The sequence below is a fragment of the Adiantum capillus-veneris genome, chromosome 7 (assembly GCF_014529385.1).
Source record: "Adiantum capillus-veneris isolate H3 chromosome 7, ASM1452938v2, whole genome shotgun sequence".
Lineage (NCBI taxonomy): Eukaryota > Viridiplantae > Streptophyta > Polypodiopsida > Polypodiales > Pteridaceae > Adiantum > Adiantum capillus-veneris.
The window spans coordinates 164,021,579-164,046,054 of NC_140937.1; the positions used below are offsets into that span (position 1 = coordinate 164,021,579).

Genomic DNA, 24,476 nt, shown 5'->3' on the forward strand with positions numbered 1-24,476 from the left:
AGGAAACGCTATATGATTGATTAAAAAAGCTATTACATATGTATATAACCAAAACTTTCCATGCATAGTGAACCTGGAGTTGGAGTGTGACTGCATGCTACAAAGGAAGTTCCCACCACGGGCTTGACACATTGGACTTCGGGCTTGAATACCCAACAATTCGCTCTATAGAGAGGGGAGGGGTTATACTTGTATTCATGATGCACACTTAAGGTATCGAGCGCAGTTGGATCGATGGAACTTGCTGGGTACTCAACAATATAATATGTTTGCGTGTACCATGAGGGTTGATCGTTCCTTTACCTTATCTGATCATTTCCCTCTATGGCTGCTAGTTTATTTTAATGCATCTCTGATGAGACTCCTCTTCCTCGTAAGTGGTTATTGCATATCAATAATGTGTATCTTTTGCACAAAGCCTTCCAAAATATGGTTGAAGTGGTGATTCCTCCCTTGTGTCTCATATGTTTATTGATGTGGATGTAGCATGGTATCATTTTGTTATGTATATCCAAGACCATACATGATTATGGTACATGGTACATGCAACAACAAAGAGGCAAGGTGAAATCAAATAAGGCCACCTGTCAAGGGTTAGAGAATCTTGTGGATTCTAAACTGCTCATTGTCTATGAAAAATAGACTTTATGTGGTGCTAAAGTCTCTTTGATGCATATTAAAAACCGAAAACTAGAAAAATGAAAAAATGGGACAAAGGTTGTTCATAAAAACAATTTTTTAAGCACTAGTCTTGCATCATTCACGGGAATCTACAGCCACATTAAACTAGTATAGTACAATTATCGCATTCCATGGTGAATCGTTTTCAATAGATTTTTGGAGCGTTTGAGCCTCCTTCAAAAGAGGTCTCGCAAGCTAGAGAAATTGGTGTTATCGTATGTACATCCTATAGTGACTGTGAATGATGCATATACACTGGATGTTGACTTTACTAAAGCTGAACTTCATAATACTTTGTTGCATCTTGGTCGTTGAAAATCTCCAGGGTGGGATGGTCTTATGGTTGAGTTTTTTCTTTGCTTTTGGGAATCTTTAAAACAGCCTCTACTTTTCATGATGAACCATGCATGTACTACGCAATCTTTGCCATTATCGTGGAAAGAAGGCATGGTGAAATTGTTGCCAAGTAAGCACTTTGTGAATCCTTTTCTCATCAACGTCCCATTATGCTTATGTCGGTCATTTACAAAATAATTTAAAAATTAATTGCTACATGAATTAAAGATCATTTATTTTTCAGTATACATGCGCTCAGTATGGATTCATTCCTTGCAGGCAAATTATGGATAATCTTGCTAATGTCTTTATTGGTATTGAGTATGCAAAGTATACTAAACAAGATGTGCTTATCATGCAAGTTGATATAGAGAAAGCATTTGATACTGTTCAGTGGAATCCATTGCACAGATGATGGAAGACTTAAGTTTAGGATTGAAAATATGTCGTGTGGTCTACTTTCTTTACAAACAGAGTCAATCTTATTGATGGTGAGCTTACACAGTCATGGGATCTTGGTCGTTCAGTCAGGAAAGGATGTCCTTTGAGTGCCATGCTCTAGTATATTGCCACTCATCCTCTATTGCTTTATTTGGACTCCTTGATAGCATTTGGTCAATTGCATGGATTGGAATTACCTTCTCGTAATCATTTTGTGGCACAAGAATATGCTGATGATTTCATGTTCTGTCCAGAAATCATCCATATGATGTTTGTTGTGTCATGGATGCCTTACACTACATTTATGGGTTGGCTGCTAGTCTTTATCTTAACTTCCAAAAATCTAAGCTTTTGCCATTACATTAAATGGATTAGCATTCTATATTATGGCCAGGTGAAATAGTAAAGCTTGATGAGCTAGTGCAGCATCTTGGATACCCATTGGCTTGGTTGGTGAACAATGCAAATTGTTTGGATTGGGTTGAGCATAAAATTAGATCCAGATTACAGTATTGGAAATTGTCTGCTTGGTCGTTATATGTACGACTCAAAATAGTACATTCCATCTTGATGGCTTATATGCAGTTTTCTTACCATTGTTGCATTGGCCAACTCATCGACTTCGTGCTGTTATGTCTCGGATTCTGGATCATTTTTTATCTACTTGCTCTCTTTAAAAAAGGGTTGCGACTGTTTGCCATGGATAAACTATGTACTCTAAAGAAGTCTAGTGGTCTAAATATCTTACATTTGTGTTCACATGTTATTTGCAAGGAAGACCACATTGTTATTGGTATTAGTGGAACAAAAACAGTCGTGGACACTAATGTTTGCTTTTTTGTGCTCTCACACGATTTCTTTTGGTCATTAGCATCCTTCCTACACGGATATGGTTTTTGGGAAATTTGAAGCTACGATTCCAGGATTCCCCCTTGCTTCCAGTATGGTAGCGGATTGGAAACAAGCCACGAAGCACTTGTCATGGCTTGGTAGGGATGCTGCGAGTGGTAATTCGCTCAGACTTGAGAGTTTGAATTGGAGTTTGGCTTTCGATCAAATCCTTGTTCAATGGTCTCTAAAGACATGCATATTTTCTCTCCTAGAAAGGCATTGATGTGATATCGGATGTTGTCGGTGTTGATGTGCATGTACTCTCATTTTGACAAGCTGCTCTTACTTTTGGTCTTAGAATGCATTACAGACACAGACGAACATCAAGGAGATTGTTGATTCTAGATCTCCCATTCTGTCGCTTGTCGATGAAGATTGATTGTGTGATTGGCATTACACAGGATCCTCGATCGTCTCTCTATCTGCACAAAAGGTATGAACTCTCCCCTTTTCAGTAAGCTCTACTTTGATTGTTTTATATTTACCACATGTAATGTATTCCACGAGGTTTCCTTATTTTGAGGTTTCCCATTAGTAAATCAAATGATATTACTAAAAACAAAGTGTATGTTTGTTCATCCATAAAAGGAGGTAGGTGTAAAACCAACTTGTAAGGCTATTGTAACAAATGAAGAGTTCTGGGACTATTTAAAGGTAAAATTCCATTTCCATAGGGGTAACACCCTTTTGTTTTAAATGTGAAATAAGGGAAAAAGATGTATTTGGTGCTCTAGAAAGAGAGCAAAGACGAGCTCTAGTAAAACAAGTATGTAATTGTGTGTGTTTGTGTTTGGGGGGGGGGGGGGGGAATGGTTGCTACTACTGGTACAAATGGGCTATATCTTTAAGATTGGGAAAACTCCTTACCCATAGTACTAATCGTTAAGTTTTCTAGAAAAAAAATCAATTTTCCATTTATGTACAAGATAGAAACCTTGTAGTATTGCTAAAGAGCCCCCAATAGACCATGCTCTTTGTACAATTATTCACAAATCAAAATTTATAAGAAATAAAGTAAAAAGGAGAACCGATCAGGTCCAACGTAAGAGATTTTTCGAAACTGTGTACTAGCAATACAAGCAAAAAAATTATATCCATCCTTCAGACTAGTACCCAGCCAATCAGTTATAAAATAATCAAAGATCATCAATAGAATTTTAGTTTTCCAAGCGAAGAGCATAGACACAAAATACTCAAAGTATTGCACACCTTTACACATTAACAATGCCATCAATACATTAAAGTGGTGTCAATATCATCAGGTAAAGAGCCATATCATATGAACAATAACTAGCCAATTAAAAGAACGAATTGATTTATTTGACTTGTATCATACTATAAATAGCAATCATACCAAAGAAATGAGCTAGGAGAAGCCAAGAGCCAACACTACTAGAAACCTTATTTCATATAAGGTGCATTAAGCAGCATTAGTAAGCATTAACTAGAAGGGTGGATAACCATTACAAGGAAAGAGCAAGCTATCAAGACCCTTGATAGCTTGTGTAAATTCATGAACCCTTGAATTTTAATACTGACCATCCGAGATGAGAACTAGTTACCTTAGGCAAACCATATCAAAGAAAATGCTCAAGAAGTTCCAGAGTAAGAAACCAACAAAAAATAGTAGTTTATGTAGACTCTCCAAGCTCATTCCTTTCTGTATCCAAAATGCTTGCAAAAGTTAGGCCTAAATTAAGATGTAGCTAGCTAGACCTATGATAGTATAAATGGAAAATGGGAAAATCATGGTATCTTGATAAGGTGTGGCAACCCTTGATTTTGAACTAGGGAGGCATTCCACTTGAGTAGTCTTTAGAACCCCTCCAGTTAGGATTTATAATGGGATTATTGAATTGGATTGGTTATCTAGGAATCAAGCTAGCATTCACTATGGCCGAGGAAGTTTTGACCTTTAGAGATAAAGGTGCAAAACAAGTCGGTGCAAGGAAAGATTGGAACTCCAAGGACTTAATTAGCTAAAGAAGACCACCTACTCAAGGATATGAGAGTTAGACACCATATATTTGTGGTCAAATTGAATAAGGTTGATTCAGAGTCAAATGATTGAACCTTCATGGTTACATGAGTATGCGATGTTTTCTTTGAAGATCTCATCCCTCTTCCTCCTACTCAAGAAAATGACCATGAGATAGAGATTCTCTAAGGAAGTGAACTTGTATTAAAAAAAGATCTTACAAAATGTCCCTACTAGACACCATCAAATTGAAGGAGTAGCTTTGTCAATTTTTAGAACAAGAATTTATTAGATCAAGAAAATCAAGTTGGGGAGCACCCATATTGCAAGGGCCATGCCAGGAACCGTTGGCTGCACCATCTCCAAATGGATACACCACGATTATTGGCATCCCTCCCGCTTGAGACCGACATTAAGACATGACTCGCTCTGATTCCACTTGTGAGGGCCATGCCAGGGACTGCCGGCTCCACCATCTCCAAATGGATACACCACGATTCCTGACATCTCTCCCGCTTGAGACCGACACCAAGACATGACTCCTCTTGCTCTTCAATGCCAACTCAAGGGAGTGATAACTAGCATTCAGTTTTTCTCATATGGAATCCTTAACCCAAAAACACCTTTCCTTATTGGTTCAACTTTCAAATCAATGTCATTATACTAAATTTGAACTTAACCTTCCAAGGTCAACTGGTGGGAGTTTGCTAATTCACCCTTGGTTCAAGGTCACTAACGATTTTTTTCTGGTTATGACCAAGCATAACCATCAGTGTGTTCCCCTAAGATGAGTGTATTTACTAACTACACAAATCCCTCATTCCAAGTCTGATTCTTGCTCCGTAGTTCGGAATCCCTTTCCCCTTTCTTGACTTAACTTAATGGACAACATAAAATTGGGTTCAACTTTTCGGCCAACAATTAACACTTTAAAATCCACCCTCCCACCGAAGTGTTTCGTAAATGCACCTTTCCAAGGTAGTACTATGATACTATAAAACAATATTCTAAACATGTTGAACCAAGAATACATTTCAAGCATTTGAAAGCAACATGCAAACTATTGCATACCCTTGCAAGTGTGCATTTATCATGTCGTTCTTACCTTTTTCCGTTTTATAATGTTTTACTTCATTTTTTATTTAGTATTATTGAAGTAATCTAGTTATCTTTCAAACAATGACATATACTTCTCGAGGCGTATCCCTATCCTCGTCCCAGGACTTGGGTATCATATCTCCTCTGCCATGTGTGGAGGCGACACCTTTACACAATTTTTAATTCTTATTTTTATTTATCTTTTTTGGAAAAGGCTTGCAAATTAACCTACCTTAAGTTCCATTTAGATAATTATTTTGAGAAGCAGAGCAAAGGTCCGGTTGATGAGGACAATTGTGGAATAGTCCATTTTGGTTCCTAGTCCTTCCAAGGTTCCTTTTTATCAAACAATTGGAAGAGTCTCTTAATTGAATCACATCCTCCTCCCTTATCCAATCCCTTCTTGGATCCATTTTTGTTCCTCCTTTTTTCGTTGGCATCAAGCCTACCCGGATTGGGCCAATTTCGAGACGCATTCACAGGTCTCACCACTTGATCGAGACTCACTCCCATCCAATCCCATGAATGAACCCGAACTCAAATCATAGACCAACGGTTATCAGTCTTAGCCGAAAACGACCATCCTCCATTGCATCCCACAGGTAAACACCTTGCCAAAAAGGACCATCCCTCATTGCAACCCACAGGTAAACACCTGCACTGGCCTTTTCCAAACATGTAAGACAAAGCTCACACTTTAATCTTCTATGTTATGCTAGGGCTATCCACATGAAACCTTCTCAGTAAAGTTTTTAGTCCTAGTTGAAATTTAGTGAGTTCCTTGGTTATATACCTTTGTTCCTATTTACTTTTAATATTTACTCAAACAAAACCTTAAGAAATACAACGAGTCTCTCCGGAGTTTAAGGTTTTGTCTCGACGTAAGTTTCAAGTTAACCTCGTCTTGGGTGCTTCCCATTTGTTTTCTTTGCACCATTTGCCATCCATGGGACATCTCCATGGAAGCAATGGGCGTTTTATGCTCAAGCAACACGATCATCACTTTCACAAAGCTATCCCCTTACTCCCCCCTTCTTCATAGTTGCAAAACAAACTTGAAAATAGACAAATGAACAATGTATATGCTCTACACAATGACCTTTGCTTAAGTGTGTACCATGAGTAGTAAACACTAACATTTAAAATGCATCAACTTATGATTTTTTGAGATAAATAATCTAAAACTTCATTTAATTGATTGTGGAAAATGATTGTTTTTGCAAGAGTAAAATCCTTCGACGAATGATAGTCTCAGAGTAATTTGTGAAATTTCTAAGAGTGGACATACTAGTGTCGTGAAAATTTATCATGCAATGGAGCACGAATGATCAACAAATTCTTTTCAAGATAGGGTTTAGGCTTACCCCTTACTTCTGTGGAGAGGATTATTCGCACAGCTAGGAGAGGCTTAAAGATTTGGGATTTTCCAATTGGCAAGAGGGAAGGGAGGGAATGACCTTATCTGGAATGGGAATCTTCTTTCTCAAAGAAAACTTCTTCGGTTATGATAAATTTACCCTTTAAAACTCAACTTCCTTTTGAAAATTAGATATTAACTTAGTATGCCACTAAAGCTTTTACACATATAATTTATGTAAGATCAAGAGAATTTCTTTTGAAGAAATTATCATTCCTCTTTTGGAAAATAATGTTAGTTCCAAAAACAATTTAATTACTTAGTTGCCTTTGATTTATGGCATTACTTTTATAAAATTGAGGGATAATTAAGGATATTAGTCACCATTCAATCATGCATACTATTTAGATGAATATGATCTCCAGTCACCTATGGTTAAAAAGAGTGCTTTCTACTCTCTCTATATCATAATAGTATGGTAATCTAAAAAACTTGAAATAACAGAACTTGATATATTTAGATAATTATGACTCCAGTGGCGTATAGTTAAAGAGAGTGCTTTCTACTCTCTCTATGCCATATTAGTCTTGTAATCTAGAGAACTTGAAATAACATCACATGGTTATTTATGATTAGTAATGAACCATAATTAGAAGGAAACAACAAAACTTAAGAAGTCAACTTAAGATGCTATGCTATGTCTTCTTCCTAAACAAAAAGGCTTGCTTGTGGAAATGTGAGAGCTTAAGCATGAAATTAAGTATGCATAAAAGTAAATCACTTTCAATAAAGTGCAACAGCATAAAGAGAACAAAAAAACATTACCTTAGTGTGTATGTGGTAGAGTCTTCTCCTCGATTTGGATGAGCATTGAAGAAGAGTGTTGATGTAGTCGGCTCTTTTCCTTTTTACTTCACTTGAAGACCACCAATTTGGCTATTTGGAATGAGTGAATGGCAAGAGGCAAAGGGAATTCAAGCTATGGAAATCTTGAGAATGAGAGGGAGAGGGTAATGGGAAGAAGAAGATCAAGTTTTGACAAAGTTGATTAGGGTTTTGGCCATGGCTTCTCTTGGAGAGGGTGTGTGTATGTGTAGGAGGTGTGTGTGAAAGAGGCTTGGCTATGGCTTTCTCAAACTTACTCTCAAGTTTGCACCTTAAGAAATGAAGGAGAGAAGTGTAAAATGAGAAGAGACCTCTTTTTATGCACATTTTAGATAAGTTCCTTCTTTTATCTTGATAGCTTATCTTCCTTATAGATAGATTCTTTTTACTTATCTTGCTTTTCAAAACTTCTTCAGCAAGCTACTTACTCACCTCATCCTTATCTTTAGCTTCTCTTTCTTTTTTTCCTTTTTTCTTTTTTTTAATGCTAATTTTCTCAAAATGACGAGCTAATTTCTCATGCATTGGTTATGTCCATGTTCCCATGGTGTAAATTGAAAGCATCTTGCAAGTAGACTAGAGTGCTTGGATTGAGCCTAAATTTACTCAAATATTTTTTTTTCTTCTTTTAAGTCGGTGGTTTAGATGTGTTGGCATTGCATAAGGGCTAGGAGAGAGACCTTACACGTACTATTCCAAACTTAAAAAGATGAAACACTTTTGACTCTACGTAACTATAGAGGACTTAACCAGGTGATCGTTGCAAACAACTACCCTATGCATATTGATAAATTATAAACAGATTACATGGATCCAAGGTCTTCTCAAAGATAGAACTAGATAGGGGTACTACAAAATGAGAATAAATGAATCAAATATCCCAAAGATAGCCTTCAACACACAATATGGCTTTTTTTCAATGATACCAATGTCCTTTGGTCTAACTAATTCACCTATTACCTTCAATAGATTGGTGCAACATAGTTTTAGGCTTTACCTAAATGACTTTGCTCTTGTCTTCTTTGATGGAAGTCTAGTCTAATCAAAGATGATAGAAGAACATGAATTCCACTTGAGAGAGGTGTTAGATCTTCTTTGAAAACACAAACTATATGCTAAGATGAGCAAGTGTATCTTCTTCTGTCTAAGGATCAAATGTTTTGGATTTATTGTTTCTCAAGAAGGCATCTTAGTAGATCCTACTAAATTTCAAGGCATTGTTGAATGACCCCAATCATATGATATAAGAAATCTTAGAAGATTCTTGGGGATCACGGATTGGTATAGAATCTTTATAAAAACCTACGTTGTGATCACTTGACCCTTGAATGACCTTCTAGAGAAGGGGGAAAGATTAATTGGGGACTACAACACCAAAAAAGATTTGCTTAACTAAAGCAATATGTCAACCCTCTGCCTTGTCTAAAGCTATCGAATTTCAACCAAATATTTAACCACCACCTCTCCTGCCTCCTGCATCGGTGGCACCACTTGGTACACTACCTACTAGTGTACCAAGCAGCACAACCAGCAAAGGAGGTGGAAGAGGCGATGGTCAATATCAAGGAAGGTAATTTTTCAATTTTTAATTTTTTTGTTAATTCACTCAATGAAATGTGTACTTTGCCTAGAATGTGCTTCACCTGGAATGTGTACTCAATCTTCAACCATGGAACAACAAAAATGCCCCCGGTTTTAGACAATTGCCACCAAAATCATCCCATGTCAAGGCGGAACTGTTCTGATAGTTGTCTAGCACCATCGGCAAGCCGAGAGCATTTTTATGGTTCCATGATTTTTTTGTTACATTGAATTGATTTCATCTCATCAGTCTATTTACGTCATGCATATAGCATCCTCTCCATGTACCACATGATATCGTTTACCTTTCAAAAGGTTCTTGTCCTAGTATATGTTATATATTTGCAGACATGATACAATGTAATTTGAATTTTGTATGAACATGCTCACATTGATCATGCATAACACAATATGATGCAAGTAAATCTATAAGGGGTATACTCTCATTTCTTACAGTTCGTGATCTTCAAGAAGTCTCCTCTTATGTCTTGTCCCACATACTATACTTTGGATGATTGGTGATAGAATCACACATAAGCTTGCACAATCATGTACCCTTTCTCCTTTCCCTCCCCCCACTGATTGCATTGCAATCTAACACTCATGCTTCTTAGGCCATATCGTGCTATTGTGTCTCTAATTCTTCTTCTCCTCTCCTCTCTCTCTCTCTCTCTCTCTCTCTCTCTCTCTCTCTCTCTCTCTCTCTCTCACACACACACACACACACACACACACACACACACACACACACACACACACACACACACACACACACACACGCACACACATGCACATGCACATGCACATGCACATAGACAAACACAATTACATTGTCTCGACTTGCCCCCTCAAGTGCATCAATTGCAAACCAACGTTTTGTTCTCTCCATGTGTCCATTCCCGTATACAATTCAGAATATCTACTTGAGCAATTTCTACCTTGCTTTTCTTGATCTTTATAGCAATGTTACCAAATTAATTATAAGTTTCTCTATGTCTGGCCTCTTGCAACTGCTTTTATTGAAATTGAGTAGTGGAATTATTATAAAAATGTGTAAAATACAAATGTCACTAGTGATTGTGCATGATTGAAGGGGTGCTTATTTGAAAAGTTTGGCATCGTCATGCAATTGAGAGAGCTCTTGTAGAAAAGAAAGAGAATTTGTGGCTTATCCTCTTTTTGCAGTGACCAAGTGAGCTCTATGTTAGTCACAGAGGACTTTGATAATAATGATCTTCATGGTGTTGAGAGCAAGAGCATAGACATTGGCTTGGGGTCAATGAATGAAGTAGTCACCCACACAGCTAGGCAAGAGGTAGTCTTAGAATAGGTTCCATTTCATATTACCCTTGAATTTTGGGCATCTGCAAATGACGGGGATGACAATCATTTGCATATGGATAGAGGAGAGGACAATCTCAAAAGTACAAGGATTTTTTGTTTTTTTAAGTGCCATTTAGTGCCTTTGTGTAGACACATTTCATATGCACGCATACACAACCATATATTTGATGTTTTTGGCCTGAAAACTACATTTGCCAAGGAGTGTGAGTTTGCTGGTTGCCAAGCCTCGCTATCTTATTGTAGAGACAGTGAGAACCACGTACATGTATGTCATACCATGAGATGGAGTCCACTTGACTAGTGTATGGAGTCTACAAGAGGTTGTTAGGATCTTGGAAATCCTTATCTACCCAAAGCTACACTCAACTGCATGTCAGAAAACAAAAACTAAATGAGACACAAGCAAGAAAATCTCATTAATTCACCAAGCAAACGAAGTACAAACACAACCGAACTTGTAGAATGCATGACAATGACTAAAGACCCATGCCTATGGCCTCAAATCCCCCTTTTGATCACTTTTCAAAATTGTGCTCATTATCTACAGAGCGGATTTAACCTAGCTGTCTCGAATGCACTCCAGAGCTTAACAATGTTGTACTTAGTGGGGTAAGATGTTTAACTTACACTCAATACATGACCAACCCCTAAATCCAAGCATACCAACCATGCACCCTTATGTATATGTATGCATCCCACTACATAGATTTCCCTAAAGATATGCTTCTTTATAGTCACATATTCGGTATAGCCACATGTTGCTTGGCCTTTCTCCAACATGCCTCTTTTCCAGTTTGAGCCTATATAAAGCCATAATGTGTGGCTTGTAATTTTCTCTATCATCATAATCAATCAAGCATTTCTATTTTCATTGAATACACTCTCTCAAAGTCTAATAAAATTATTATGTTCATTTCAATATGAATGCTTTGCTTGTCTATCCACCATAGCCTTTCAACTGGTACCAGAGCTTGCAATGTGATTAGCATTCCCTAATAACCACTCTATTTGGTCCTAATCTACTCACCCCCTCCCTCCCTATGCTAAATTGAGCATCACCATATGCTCGCTAATCATAATATCCCTTTATACTATTTAGCAATAAGCATCACTAATCAATTTAGATCCTCCATGCTTAGACATGTTCTCGAATTTTCTCCTTGAGCACTACCCTTCATGTTAATTTGAAATTAATTAGCATGTTTGTATAGGTTGCATTTTTATTTTAGGTTGCGTTGATCGGAGCTACTCCATTGATGGACACAAATGCACGTCCTGGAGCCATTCAATTGGAAGCTATGCTAACAAATTGAAGAAACACACTTATGTGTGTATGTAGCCATAGGCATTAGCTTTTGATTTAGCCATCTACACAAATTTTGAATTAAGCTATGCTAAGTAACACCTTGATTAAATTCTAAGCTTTAAATCTCAATCTCTAGTTTTTCTATAGAGAAGACTTACAAGTTTTGGGTGTGTGTAATTGAAAGCTTTAATGCCCAAAGTATTTTTTAGGTGGAAGCCAAGCTTTACATTTTTCAAGGTAATTCAAAAACCTGTGAAGGTAGCTTTTTCTTTTAAAAGGCATTGTTTGAATTTGGAAAAGAGCACAACTTACAAACATACAACCATCTCAATTCTCAGATAGCACCAAGTGCTCACCTGGCTAAGGACGCTCTCCCATGTAGTTTCCGAGCATTTTTCCAAGTTCAACAATTGCTCTCAAGGCTTTTTCCCACAAACCTCAAGCTTCAAGATCTTCAACCACTGTGAAGAGGTGCCTCACAAAAGTGAAGCGTGACTTCACATTTGGTCAGAATTTTTGCAAAGTCCATTGAAGATTCATTTGCACAAATCTCACCTTGATATGTATGAACTATTTAATCCCAAGATTACAAAGGCACTTGTAACATCAAGCCATGCATTCACACAAGTATTTTTGCATTTTCAAAAAATCACTTGCATCCATATTTTCACGATATAAACACTATGTCAACCAATAAGAAGGGACATGCACCTTACCGGTGTTTCTTCAAAGATAATGCTAGGAACAAAAACAATCCTAGAGATTCCACACATTGTGGAAGAAGAAGAAGAAGGAGATATCCACATTGTCCATTACGATGATGTATTGTAATGGGTCCTTAGACACAGCACCAAGCCCAAAATTTGGAGGTAAGGCCTACCCTCTTTTGCATCAAATTTCATCTTTATGAGCCCCATATAGTTACCCAATGTAACCCATGTTAGACTCCTTTATTTAGAATCCATGCATCTCGTGTAAGATTCAGCTTACGGGGGCATCTCTTGAGGTAAGATGTTTAGCTTACACTTGATATGTGAACAACCCCTAAATCCAAGCATACCAACCGTGCACCCTTATGTGTATGTATGCATCCCACTACATATATTTCCCTAAAGACATGCTTCTTTATAGTCACATGCTATTCACTATGTCCACATGCTATTTGGTATAGCCACATGTTGCTTGACCTTTCTCCCACATGGATGAAAATCACTTTTTAGCATTAAATTTCATCTTTCAACTTTGAGCCTATATAAGGCCATAATCAAGCATTTCTATTTTCATTGAGTACACTCTCTCAAGTCTAATACAATCAATATGTTCATTTCAATATGAATGCTTCACTTGTCTATCCACCATAGCCTTTCAGTGGTGCTAATATCCCTCCTATGCATAAATGTGATTAAGATATGTAAAACTTGAGTTATGAGTATATTTAAAAGATGATAAGCTACAACAAAATCATAGATTTATCGCAAGAAACTTAAATGTCGTATAGAGCTTTCATTTGCAAATGCAATGGAACCAATGATGCTTCAAACATACCATTTGCAAGAAATGAGCTTGAGAAAGAAGAAAGGAGAGCACACAGTGCTCAGTAATCACTTTGTATCCTCATTATCCAAAAATTGGGTTTTATACCTTAGCCATAAGATTCCAAGTAAAAAATGACTAGCTTGCTAACTCTTTTATAGCCTAGAGATTCACTAATATAATCTGGAAGCATTTAACTCCACTCAATCTAGCTCATAGTTATATAATCATTTACATGCTTGGCTTGAGAATCAATAAATAATAAATGTATATAGCTCTAAACTTCCAGATTACTCAAAAAAATGGAGAATTACAATATAGACTATTACAAGGCTCGGAGGTTAGCTGTGCAGCTAACATTTCTCCCCCTTTGATTATGAGTCATCCTCTGCAACATAGCTAGCTAATAGTTTGGTAGTGCTCGGTCTGTCGTGCTTGATCGCGTTTGTGGAGGTCCTCCAAAGCTTTGTAATACTTGATGCGAAGCTCCTTTTTTGTAGTGGTGATAAATGGCATGGTGATTTTGTTATTTTTTTTAATACTTGAGTAGGCCACAAACCGTGCATGAAGGTTTTGTACAACTGAGCCAAAGATTTAGAGTGGAAGGTGAAGAATCTTGTGTAGAATGCCTCTTTGAATGTTTGCATGTAGCATGAGGGAAAAAACATGAGTCTGGCATAGAATCCATAAAGCACTTCATCCCAGGGTTGGCTAGATAAGTCATAGCACAAGCCTTTACCCTCAAGGAAGGACATGCAAGCTGTGTCACTCTGCTCTACCTCTTGGAAAGTCTCTATACAAGTAAACAACATTTTTGATATCTTGATCAACATGCACGCCAAATATGGAATTCTCTTAAACATTTGCATTACCTTTGTAAGAGTCTTAACCATATTTTCATCATATGGGTTTACTATCTAAGGGTGGTGCTAGCCTTGCGTATTCAACCATATCGGATGCTTCTTCTTGACAACCTTGTGGTTTTTCCAACTATATGTGTGTGGTACCGAGAATTATGTAGAATCTTTCTTGATATCTTCAAGAGAATTCATGTGAAGTATGAGGTACCTCGGGTACTTTGACAGCCAGATTCTTCACTGATTAGGATATGTCAATGTTGAATCAACTTCATGCTCTTTACTAGTCATCTTTGATAGAGAGCACCTCAAACTTGATCAACGGGTATGGCAGATGTTGTTGTTGCCATTCTTCTTTAATCATCTTGGAAGTGATTAGGGTGACATTAAGAGAGTACAAAACCCTCTCTTCCCATTGCATGCCTTCCTTCCAAATTTGCTCTATCTCTTCAAGCACCATATATTTGAGCCCTAATTCTACTAGACTGCTTAAGCTGGACACTCATGAGGTCCCCACTTCAACTTTTGTAGGTGTGATTTTAGGCCGTCGTGTAGACTCACCGCCCTGCTCTATCAAGCACTTCACAAATTGGAGTGCCTTTGAATCCCCCATGGGTAGCTCTAGTGAATTTTCATCTTTCTTGGCTTGCTTCCCTTTGTCCACCAATGCATCTTTCAGTGAATTCTTCAAAGTTTCTATCTCTGCTTGGTAGGCTTGCTCTTTTTGCATAAAATTGATTGCCAACTTCCTTCGCTGCATCTACTCAATCTTTAACTCCATTTCCAAGTCTTGATTCCTCTTTTTTAATTCCTAGTAAGTCAAGTCTAAGTCATGTACTATTAGAACTATGGGATTTGCTTTTAACTTAGCAAGAAGTCCATTTTGGTCCTTTACTCTGGCTTTTGCTTGAGCTACTTGTAGGTTAGCGACTTCCAACTATGTTTGCAACAATTTTGCCTGCACATTTGTATCCAGAAGTGCTTTGTTTGCCCCATGTAGCTTTCTTTCTTGCTCTTCCATCATAGCAAATAGCTTTTCCATGATTGTGACCATTATCCGAACTTCCTTTGTGTGTTTCTAGGCCTTGTCTTATAGGTCCTTGATCAATGCTTGGGATTGGTCGTGCATATTGTGGTATTTGTCAAGAAGTTCGTCGGTTATCTTGACTCTTGTAGCCCAATAGTGATGTTTTCTCTTTACGGTCCAAATGCTCCATTGGTGGGTACTTACTTCTATTTTTAGGAGCTCCATCTTCCAGAGGAGTCATTTGCCTGTTAGTTGATGTACATGTCCAATTATGCTATCCACTTTTCCTTCATCTTTGTCTAGAATCATGTCTTGTGGACATGCTTTTTGTCCTCCAGTTTTTTGCTGACTTTTTTTTGGAGGTATCATCTGTAATGTCACCCACTAGGGATCTTCTTGTATAGATGACAAGGTTGCCTGCTTTGTTTGCTGTGTAGGGGTAGTTGCACGTGTATCTTTCTTTTTCAATTTTGTAGATGTTGATGTAATTCCTTGCTCCTTTGAGGTGTCTATGGTGGTGGGCACCTTTGTTTGCACCACTTGTTCTTCTGCTTGAGAGGTTGTTTGAGATTTCATCCTTTCTTCCAAGCTATAGAGATATTTTAACCCTGCCAAAGGGTCATCGCGGCTTGTTGGAACATTGGGTTTTTAGTCCAAAGATTTTGAGGATCGGGTTGCCAATATTCTTCAAATCCCCTTGTAATCATGTTTCCAAATTGAAATCTTCTCTCTCCCTTTGTAGTTGTGTTGTCCTTTGAGAAGGTTCATCAATTCTCACTAGTGGTGGCAGTCTTGCTCGTTTGTTTTTCCTCTCGTCCATTTTTTGATTACCCTTTACTCTTTTTTTCTCTTCTTTTGTTTTTGAAGCGATTTGTTCTTCTTCCTTCTCATCTTGGCCATCCCCATCAGATTCCTAATCTTCTTCTTCTTCTTTGGAGCTCTCTATCAATTTTCGCTTTGAGATAGGCGTATTGAAGCGGAAACTAGCAAGATACGAGGAAAAGTTTGGTCCCTTGGAAGAGGATATATTAGAAGCAGGGACAAGCAGGTCCATGGGAAAATATGAGTTTTGCTTATCAAAAATCATGGGAGATTACACCCAAGATCTAAGCTTGATCTTCTTCATGCAAAGCCCATCTTTTTGTAACTCTTCTTTTTGTAAAAGCCCGCACTTTTGTAATAACCAAATTAATGAAGTTACTTGATGTTTGAGAGAGTCACACACACGCACACACACACACACACACACACACACACACATGTTTGACACCCAAGGACTTTACTTGATTAAAGGTATGATGTATTTTTCACCGACAAATAGCTCTAAAATTGTCATGGGACTTTGAACCATCATATACAAAAGTGTTATGTATGAAAAAAAATGAAGTGAGTATATATCATCTTGAGCGTCAATCACATGCACCATATCATCCACTTCCTCCACATCTCAATAGTCTGGGTCCACATCTTTTAGATCCCACTCAATTTCGTCATCAAAGTGGGATTCACTTGCAATTGCTTCGTGGGTTTGAAAACATCCAAAGCTTTGCTTTGTATCTCATGTAGCTATCCTTCTAGCTTGTGCATCAGTTGCATGTTGCAAAAGAGGTACACTAACTTTGCAGCCCGTTTAGGAGTCAATCGACTTCTTTTCTTAGTGTACACAAAATCAAAAGATGACCAATTTTTCTCACAGCTTCCACTAGAGGCGACCACTGACAAGACTTTGATGGCCAGTTCAGGTAGTTCTAAAGGTCAAGGACAGGCAAAGGGCAGCAAATATGTATGCTTTATGTGGTTTTTAGGGCCAAACTGCTCTGCTATGGAACTCGTCAAAGATGGATAGTCAAAGTGTGCAAAATGGAGAAGTGAAAGTGCCAAAGGTAGCCCTTGGATGGCCTCAATGTTCTCTACAAGCCAATCCAGACGACTCCTCAATCAGAGCTACTGAATGTAAGTTATGGCGGTTTGAAGTTTAAAGTGGTTTGCAGATCCTTGCAGGATAGGGAAGTAGCAAATGTGGGATTAGGGTGGAAGTGAATGCATAGGTCTAAAGTGCTTATCTTATGGTGCATGTTGGCCTTTTGGATTGGAAATCAAAGTTCGAACGGCCAAGTTATGAGCAGTTAAGGTTTCACCAAGGGCCAGTTGTGTACGTGTTGGACTGCCTTGCTAAGTGTGCCATCAAGGAATTTTTGAAGCTCATCAAGATTCTAGAGGAAGCGTGTAAAATATGGAGTTCATTGGAGTTGATGGCGTGTCGATCAGAGTTTGAAGTGCAAAGATGGAGCCCATCAAAGTTGACAGGCACCCGTTGTGGAGTAGTGGCAAATGTTATTTGCTAAGTTTGGGATTGTGATTTGGGGTCCCAAAGGTGTCAAACTGCGGAGAAAATGGTGGGTGTTAAAGCCAATAACCAAGGCTTCTGATGGGATTTCACAGGGGCTCAATCCTTGATGGGCGCGCAAAAAATGGTGGAGGGCCACAACTGGTGCTAAGAGTGGATTTTTTTGAAACTTGGTGGAGGGGTTTTTTAAGGAAAAAAAGCTGGAATAAGGGGGCATCCAAGGGGCTTCCATGTGGCCATGTTTTATCAGTTGAGCTGTGAGGGAGGTGCGTGCCCCTCTGTACGAAGTGGTGATGGCCATGGTGTGGCCTAGCGCAGAGTATTTGGATTTTGTATATGGTGTTTTTGATTGATGTTGAAGCTAGTCAGTCCCCCCTTGTGGTGCCGGTGTGTGTGAGTGTGTGCCCCCCCCCCGGGACCATCTATGTGTGAGAGAGAGAAAGAGAGAGAGAGGTGTTGAGTTGTAGACGTATGTTGGAAGTGAACAAAATTGGGGTGATTGATGTCTAGTAATTGTGCAAATCATATGTGTGTTGGTAACTGTGCAAATGGTGTTTTGCAATTGTGCAAATCGTATGTGTGTTGGTAACTATGCAAGTGGTGTTTTGCAAACGAGAAGGTGAAGTTTTGAAGGTGTTTCACTATAAATGTGCATGATATATTACTTACTTATATCATTACTTACTTGAAATCACTTAAATGAATAGATGCCAACACTTGATGTTGTAAACCGCACAGTATTATGAAGAAATGCCTCACTAAGCTATAGCTTTCAAAACTTAGTGTTGTACTTTGCATAAACCATGAAGAAATGTCCTCAACACCTTTCACACTTTCCTCAATTCAACTTAGGAAAAGTTAAAAAGGATACCCACATAAGATAACAAAGGCTTTTCAAGCTTGAAACCTAGCGTACACTATGCCTCACCCATATGTAGCTTTGTAATGCCCCTTGACGTTTCCAATCCACTAGAATAGGAGCTAAACTAAGACACTAGCCACTACTAGATAGACTCAAACGACTTGTGCTAGCTTGTACTCTTTCAAAAGCCTGTCTATCATCTTCAAAGTATTCACATTTGAGTTGATCGAGCACACCAATATGACAAGTTGCATCTAAAGTTTATGCAAGTTAGCTGATTACTTATTTGGTGAAATGCCACCTCCAAACATGCAATGATGTGACCAACTAAACCAATGACTTCATTTGGAGTGAGAAGGCTACCCACAAGATTTTCTTATCATCATAATACAACCCGCCTCCATTTCCAGCATGGGAGCTAGTGGCAATAATGTTGTTTGCAGGTTCTCCATATTTGTAGGTCGGTGCCAGATCGAGAGAAAGAGCTCAACTTTGACAACTCAACTTCAAGGAAGGATGCCCGAGGCAAGGAACGAATGAGAGAGAGAGAGAGAGAGAGAGACTCCAATACCCCACGTCGTCTTCAGTAACTGAAAAACAAGGCCACACCACAAATAGTAGGGAATGAATAATATTTTTTATGGACATTTTAAATTGAAACTTCACTTGCTCTTTGGTTTTCAATATATGCTAACAAGCACAAGTAACTAGCATTGGCTCATACAACATTTTCAGTGACATGTTTTCATGCTTATACCCTATTGTTCCAACTTTCCTAAATCCTCTCATCACTATTGACAATGAATGAATTTGACAGATCAGCGAAGGATCTTGAAGGGAGTTGAGCATTTAGAGCCAGTTCACATGTGTGAGGGATTGCACACTTGTGCGCACCCTGCAGCCTCTCCTGGCCATGTTCAAGCGAAGGCTACGCAAGCAGCGAGAAACTAATTAAAAAAGGGAGTATTTCTATTTGCGAGCCGAAAAGGGGCACATCCTGCCAAGAAAGCAACGAACGTGGCCTTGTCGTTTTTGTGCGGCTCCCTGCTCGCTCCATCCCTTCACCATAAAGAAGCTCCGCAATTGGTTGCCAACCAATTACGACTTTGTTTCAAAAAACCCCTCATGGAAACCAAAAGGATTCGCAACTGGTTGCCAAGTAGTGGTGAACCCGAGGCACATGTGAATTGCTCTTAGTAAGATATGCATTAATCTTGAATTTGTGTTGCGTGTGTGCTTTGGGATCCGGGGGGGGGGGTGTGCTCAGGAGTAAGTAACACACAAAATTTAATGCGGGGTGGTGAGGGATCCACAATTCACAAGTCCACACACAAGTTTTTATGCAATTGCACCCGCAACAATCCCCTCAAAACTAAACCCAGCCACAAATTGGACCCCCTAAACCCGAGCAGTGCATGTTTTTTAAGCATAAAACATCATAAAAACAAGTTAGGGTACAACATGTGCGCGCGGGTGAGTTGGTTAGCCCATGTGACTCAAAACTTGGGTCACGAGGTGGTGGGTTCAAAACCGGTTGACAAGGGGTTGGAATTTTGCGATGTCTGGCCTCCTTTCTGCCTCGATTTTCACGTTGCCTGGGTTTATCCCGCCTCGAGATTCCGCCTCCCACTTCCGAGCCGTCAATCCCCTCACCCCTCACATTAAATTTTGTGTGTCACTTAGCTAGTGTACAATATGTGCACGCAGGTGAGTTGGTTAGCACATGTGACTCAAAACCTAGGTCACGAGGTGGTGGGTTCAAAACCGGTTGATGAGGGGTTGAAATTTTGTGATGTCCAGCCTCCTTTCTGCCTCGGTTTTCACGTTGCCCGGGTTTATCCCGCCTTGAGATTCCGCCTCCCACTTCCGGGCCGTCAATCCCCTCACCCCTCCCATTAAATTTTGTGTGTCACTTGGTTTAATCCAGCCATGCAAAGGGCCCTTCATCGCTGTGATCGGCAAGGCTACTGTGACGTTCCGATGCAAGCTGTGGAAAGCACGGTGGTTTAGTGCATCTGTGGAAAGCTGGGCCTACGATGGGTTTTCCACATGTTCCGTCCGGCTGCATGTGCGTGGGGGCTCGCCGCTTGCGGATTGAGCAGTCGGACTCTTGGGGATTGTTCCTACGACATTAAAAACTTCTCCGCTCTTCTTTTCTCCACACTTCTCTCTCTCCTTCCTTCCTCTGCGCTCTCTCTCTCTCTCTCGCTCGCTCTCTCTCTCTCTCTCTCTCATGCACACACAGTGTGCACACACACATACATACGCGCATGCGCAAGCACCCGCGGGTGGCCTGATTCGTGGTTGTAAACGACATAGTACCAAAGGCTGTCAGGAAGAAAGAAAGGAAGGAATGAGGTCGAGGAGCAGGCGTACTTCCACGTATAGCTGTGCAGCTGCAGCGCCAAGGGCGGCCGACGACGATATAAGGAGGAGGCAGATGAGAATACGTAGTAGAGCTACAGTTAGCAACGGTACCTGTAGAATTGGAGCAGGATCCGCACTTATAATTACTTATGACTCAGTAGGCCGGGCCTCTCAAATTCAGGCCGTAGCTCTGCTGCTCGGTAGCATTATAATGGCTGCAGCTTCTGTGTCCCAGTCCCACGCAGCTCGCCTGTCTCCACCGGCTATCTCCACGTTGCAGCATTTGCCGAAGATGCAGGAGCACCTCCAGTACACCGCGCGTAAACGTACCTTTCTGCTCTTTCTCTACTGCTTTAACATTTCGCCTACATGATGCCTTCATGTCATTAATTACGATGCTAGCTGCTTGCTCTGAGAGAGTGTTAACACAGCTTGAGCTGTACGTGGCAGATCTTACGCAGATTCTCCGTAGTGAGTCCGAAGCTCTGGCATCCTCAAAGGTGCAAGGCAATACAGTCCATGTAATCACAATTTATATTATCTCCTCATCGTCGTCCCTTTCAAGTAATTGAGCGTGATTAATTTCTCTGTCCAATAACGTAAGTGTGCACGTCTGTGTGTGTGTGTACACATTTTGTCGATCCTCTCGTAGGTTACCTCCAATCATCAGGTACAAAGCAAGCCTGCAAAAGTTAGCTTCACATTGTAAAATGATATCGTATCTGATGAGGTGGATTGTGTGGGTCTGTTTATGCTTGGCATGTAGCCTAGAAGGCTTGTTTCCATCTAAGTAATTGTTTTGAGCTGAAGAAATATAATAGTTCATTGCCATTTAAGTGATCGTTTTGTGCCTTGACATCTGGATATTTGACAGGCTCACAATTTTGAGGGGGCCGCAGTTGCACGAGAGCTCACCTCTAGGACGCCTAGCCCAGCCGCGGCCAGCAATGTTGCTCAGACTGACTACATTTGTGCAGACTCCTGCTAATTACAGCCTACTTGGGTGGATCACTGCAGCCGAGGTAGATTTGCCTAATTCCTCTGTACTCTCCTCCTCCTCCTCCTCCTGTATCACCTACTGTCATGATTACCATCATTCTTTTAGTTCCTAAATTCAGCTTAAGTGCCAGCAGATTGGCAATATATTGTATTACAAGTTTGGTTTTGTAAGCTTTGAGGCTGGTTTTTTTCTTTTTGTGGCATGTCAGGCCGGTATGAATGAAAAGATTATACTATTTTGCAGTGCTGTGGTAAACGCTCTCTGTCTTCCCCCCCTCCCGCATGTAGCAGGCCATGGCAGTTCTACAGTGTGTGTAGTGTGCAGTGTGTGGGGTCTTGCCTTGTTGACTCGTCAGTGATTACCTACTAGTAGGCTATATTATCTTTATGGGCTAAATTCTAATAAAACTCGCTATATTTCTGATTCGGAAGTTTGGTTTTGCTTTGAAAATCATGAGCAGGCCTAAATCTATTGACCACAATTTGAGGAAGCAGGGGAGATGATGATGAGAAGCACATGGCACTCCACCACCGCCACCGCTTTTGCATTGTGGGGTGTGCAGTGTGCACTGTGGGGTGGGGGAGGAGGGCGTGTGCGTTGAGGCTGGGTGCCGGTGGGCTTTTATATTACGGTTGGTGGGTGGAACTTGGAGGAACTTGGAAGTCAAAAGTACTTTTGCTATCCTTGTACATGATTATGATTATGATTATGATGTTACACTTGAATCTCTTTTCTCCCACACGCTCGTTTCTCTGTACAGTGTATGCGGTACACACACACACGTCTCTCTCTCTCTCTCTCCCCCCATCGCCCACCCTCACCACTAAAGGGCACAGGAGAAAAGAGATGGGATCCGCGGTGGGGGTCCAAAGGGGAATCTCGAGGCGGATGGATGGTGGAAAAAAATGGGCGTCGATCGCAGGCTTAGAGCTCGAACCCACGCCACCACCAGGAGAGGCCAATGCTCTAACCGCTACACCCGCGACGGGGAAGTTGACATATGGGCAAACCAAATAATGATAAATAAACTCGGACAACCCCCCTGCTTGTCCAAGTTTACCTTTCCGTGTCCTAGTTTACCCCGACATCCTACGGTTGCGCACGTCTCGATCGTCGTGTCTTGACTTCGCTACCATGGATCCCACCGCTTGAGCTTCAAAAATTTCCCGTACCCTTTAGTGCTGAGGATCGCTCACTGGCCCCACTGCCACTCAGGCAGCCCTTAAATTCGACTCCCACTTGGGTCCTCATCTATATATGACACGGGGTCCGTTTGAAGGAATCAAGGGTCCAGGTGAAAATAGACGAGATGTGCCGTCAGTTTTTTTAAAGGGCGAATTTTGCTCTGCTGAGTGGGAAAACGACGAGCAGGTTCTCTGCGGTCTGCAAATTAAAGTCCGCGGACTCCTTCTCTATATACTGCTTCGCGACGTGTTGACGGGCTCATTCTTTGCATACTGCCCATGTGCAGCGTCGATGGGCTCATTCTGCGCATACTGCCCCACGCTCGTTATCTGACTCAATCAAAAGAATGAGTTGTTGTGTGTAATTGTCCTGCGCATACTGCCCCGCGCTCATTATCTAACACAATCAAAAGAATGAGCTGTTGTGTGTAGCTTAGGACATTGGAAACTTTGAAACCACACAGAACCTGCCGAGCAAAAGGTCTCCCAAATGCCGGTTTACTTTGGGAACTAGGTTGGTTTTGGGTGCTCATCTGTAAGGACATCTTGATGCTTTTGTCCTTATGGCTCCAAGAATGTAATGGAAGCACATGCACCTCTATTGCAAGTGAAGAAATAGCTTCAAGCGATCACGTGGGTGTTTTTGAGAGTGAATGGCAAGCGAAGGCAAAGTGGACAGCTATATCAACATGAGGGAGACTGAGGTATGTCGCGATCGAATACTTTTGATTTTTGGGTACGCCATTGGCTTCATTGATGCTCTCCTTATTGAAAGGCTAATGATTCAATTTATGAAAGTATCTCAATTATCTTGTACAATGTTTGATGATGTGTTTTGTCTAAACTTGAAAATCGTTAATAAGACATGTCATGGGTTGTGCTTGTGTATGTGTAGAGGTCATACGATTCGTATGATCAATAAACTTCAATCTTTTTTCTGTATCTTGGTCATGATGTGTCTCCATTTATTGAGGTTGTAGGGGCAAATGGAAAAGTGGTCTGTGAGTGTTATGCGTCACAAATGTGTATTGATAGAACGCTTCTCATTAGACATCTAAAGAATGTACACAAAATCAATAATATCCATGTTCCAGAGGATAAATCAGGGCGACCTAAAACTAGTGAGAGACCACCACAAACAGTGTCTCTTGATCTAAACACCAATGCATGACAAGATTTGGGAATGTTGCACATAGAGTTACGATGGCACGAAGAAAGTTTCACAAAGATTTAGAGCAACGAGCAACTAAAGAGTGAGAAAGATTCTATGACCCAAAAGGGAAATCACAAATAGAATGGGAACACTCTTGGATCAAAGCTCAAAAGATTGCATGGGAAGCAGACATGCCAAGTAGAGTAGCAAAGATGGAGGCAAAAATAAAGTGCGGGTACAAAGCTCGC

The 24,476-nt window shown here is 40.1% G+C and overlaps 1 long non-coding RNA gene across 1 annotated transcript; it reads left to right on the top strand.

The window, feature by feature from the left end:
* The first annotated feature begins 21,130 nt into the window (after positions 1–21,130).
* On the top strand, positions 21,131–22,133 carry LOC147454981 (uncharacterized). The gene is made up of 3 exons (XR_015188782.1): positions 21,131–21,217; positions 21,342–21,391; positions 21,766–22,133. It is a non-coding gene; the product is annotated as an uncharacterized LOC147454981 (long non-coding RNA).
* The last annotated feature ends 2,343 nt before the right edge of the window (positions 22,134–24,476 follow it).